Source organism: Vigna unguiculata, chromosome 9, assembly GCF_037176805.1.
Source record: "Vigna unguiculata cultivar grain cowpea cultivar isolate G323 ecotype 2 chromosome 9, ASM3717680v1, whole genome shotgun sequence".
In the NCBI taxonomy this organism is placed as follows: Eukaryota; Viridiplantae; Streptophyta; class Magnoliopsida; order Fabales; family Fabaceae; genus Vigna; species Vigna unguiculata.
The window spans coordinates 14,934,330-14,937,615 of NC_140800.1; the positions used below are offsets into that span (position 1 = coordinate 14,934,330).

Here is a 3,286-nt window from a genome sequence, read left to right on the forward strand (position 1 = left end):
CATCATCACACAAGACTCACAAAGCACATGCATCAAAATTCTGATTCAATCATATTGACCACGAGACACACAAGACTCACAAAGGACAGGATACTTCATCTATTTTGGCCAATCAACAGAACCCAAACAAATTCTGATTCAATCATATTGACCACGAGACTCACAAAGCACATGCATCAAAATCATACTAACAATTCAATAATACGAGAATTGGGTTCAGCTCCCCTAACCTGGACGCCTTCGCTCAAAAGATGCAGATTTTTAGAATCCTTCCTTGATGAATAGACAACCTAGCTCCTCCTTTCAACAACCCTCAAATGCCCACTCTTTCACTCTAATTTCGTGCCCTTGCAAACCCTCAGAAAACTAACCTTCCAAAACCTCTTTTCTCTCTCCCAAGTTGCCTTTTAAAGGTGCCTTAAGGTGGGTTAATGAAAAAAAAACGAAATTGGATTTATTGTAGGCTTAATTGCTATTCAAGACCATTAGTTGGCGGTTTTTCAGCCCCATTTTGGCTACCCCTTCTGCTAGGGTTTTCTCTAACTGTTCACATTCACTCTAAGCTAAACTTGGCAAAAATAAAGGTTAATTCTTGTCTATCAAGGTTTGAACCCGTGACCTTCCATTCATAAGGCCAAAGCACAACCACTATGCCAATTCACATTTGGTGATAACTATTATAATCTTATAATCATGATATCAATCACTATTCACAAGTATATTATCAAAATAAGAACAAATCAAATAACACATAAATGGCATACATAGGACTCGAACCCAAGTTCTTTCACACAATCAAAGTACTCTCAACCACTTGAGCTAGTACTTTTCCACGTCATATCAAACAACATTTAATGCTATAAAGGCTCTTCCTACCCGCATTAATTAATTAATTAGTTTTGGCGGGTCTTAGACTGGATGCTGGCTGAATATCTGGAACCAGAGGGGAGGGAGAAATGGGTTCCACAGCTTATACCTGAGCATAACAATCAGATGCATATGTACTTCCTACAACATAGTTAGTGCAACCTGATTGTATAACATCAAAGTCAATAGGTAAAACATCCAACGAGTCAAACTCAGTAGATTCAACATTATCCACATCATATTCAGCATCATCAGAATCAGAATCAGAATCAGAATCAGAATCAAGAACATCAATGCATGCAAATTCAGATAACTCAGACACAGATGAATGTTTTAATGCATGCAAAGAGTGGAAATCAGAAATAATTCCATCAACAACATCATCAATAATATCAATATGAAAAATAGAGTGATCCTCAGAAGGATGTTTCATGACATCCAGAATGTTAAATCGCACAACAATATCATCAAAATCCATGGACAAAGTACCTGCATGGACATCAATTTTGGTTTGTGCAGTTTTCAAAAATGGTCTGCCTAAAATGATTGGTGCAGAACCATCCCTCTTCCATATCAAGAATGTAAAAATTAGCAGGGAAAATCAACTCACCAACACGAACCAAAACATCATCAACCAAACTTGCGGGGTGGGCAACACTTCTATTTGCCAACTGAATCACCACACCCGTAGGTTACAGGGGTCAAAGAGAAAGAGATTTAAAAATAGATAGAGGCATTACATTTATTGAAGCACCAAGATCAAGCATTGCATTTTCAAATTTATTGTTACCTATGATGCAAGGTACACAAAATGTACTTGGGTCCTTGCACTTCTCGGGAATCTGAGGAACAGATTTACCTATCAATGCTGACACATTTCTCCCCATGCTGATCTTTTCGCTTCCCTTTAGCCTCCTCTTGTGCGTGCATAGCTCCTTCAAAAATTTTGCATATCTGGGAATTTGTTTAATGGCATCCAACAAAGGTATGTTCACCTCCACCTTCCTGAATGTTTCTAAGATCTCCTTGTCAACCTTTTCCATCTTTTTGCTTGGAATGGCTCTTGGAGGGAAAGGAAGAGGTATGGAAGGTGTAGCAGTAGAGGTGGAAGGCGAAGAAGTCACACCAGTTGCATGAGCATCATCATGCTTTCTCTGAAGTTTAGCAGTAGGGTCTACTTCCTTTGGAGGTGTAGGCTTAGGAGTGGGAACTTCAATGTTCTTCCCAGATCTCAATGTAATGGCACTCACATTCCTCGAATTTTCCACCGTCTGTGATGGAAGCTTGTCAGAATTCTGAGCTTGTGCCTGGTTTAGCTGAGTGGCCATCTGCCCCATTTGATTTGTGAAACTCTGGATTGAGGCCCTAGTCTCCTATTGGAATTGCATATTTTGAAGGGTCATCATCCTGACTAACTCCTCCAATGAAGTAGAAGAAGAAGGTGTAGGTGCTGCAGCAGGAGCTGGTGTGGGTGCAGGTGGAACATGAGCAGCTTGTGGTGGTGCAACTCTTTGTTGTGGAGGTGGTTGCACATTTTGAAATTGTTGGGGCTGCTGCTAGTTACCCTGGTTTCCCCATCTCAAATTAGGGTGATTCCTCCATCCTGGGTTATATCTGTTTGTTGACAAATCATGGTTATGTTGTTGATGTTGGGGCCTATTGTTGTTGAAAATATTTGTTGCATAGGCCTGAGGGGTATCCACTAGTGTAGAAGAAGAAGCAGCAGCTTGTTGTTGCAATACTGGGCAAGAATCTGTAAAATGATCAATAGATGTACAAAGGCCACAAACTCTTGCAGCTGGAGCTCTCTGATTGGAAGCAAGTTGATTGACTAGTGAGGTAAGAGCATCAATCTTACTTTCCAACTTCTTCGTGTACTCGGCTGCCCCTACATCATGAACACCTCTAACAACTATGGCATCACTCCTTGTGCCAAATTGTTGAGAATTTGAAGCCATGTTCTCTATTAGTTGTCTGGCTGCAGCTGGGGTTATGTTACCAAAGGCACCACCACTTGCGGCATCAATCATATTTCGATCCATGTGGTACAAGCCTTTATAAAAGTACTGTAGAAGGAGATGTTCAGAGATCTGATGGTGTGGGCAGCTTGAACAGAGATTCTTGAACCACTCCCAGTACTCATAAAAGGGTCTCCCCAGATTGCTGCTTGATGCCAGAAATCTCCTTCCTTATGGTTTTTGTCCTTGAAGCAGGGAAGAACTTGGCAAGGAACAATCTCTTCAGGTCATCCCAGCTTGTGATGGACCTAGGTGCTAGGTAGTACAATCAGTCTTTCGCATTACCCTGCAAGGAATGAGGGAAAGCCTTCAAGTATACATGGTCCTCTTGGACATCTGCAGGCTTCATGGTGGAACAGACGACATGAAACTGCTTCAAGTGTTTGCACGGGTCCGCACCT

The 3,286-nt window shown here is 41.3% G+C and overlaps 1 non-coding gene across 1 annotated transcript; it reads left to right on the top strand.

Moving 5' to 3' along the window:
* The first annotated feature begins 2,955 nt into the window (after positions 1 to 2,955).
* Positions 2,956 to 3,063, top strand: LOC114164918 (small nucleolar RNA R71). The gene has a single exon (XR_003599653.1). It is a non-coding gene; the product is annotated as a small nucleolar RNA R71 (small nucleolar RNA).
* The last annotated feature ends 223 nt before the right edge of the window (positions 3,064 to 3,286 follow it).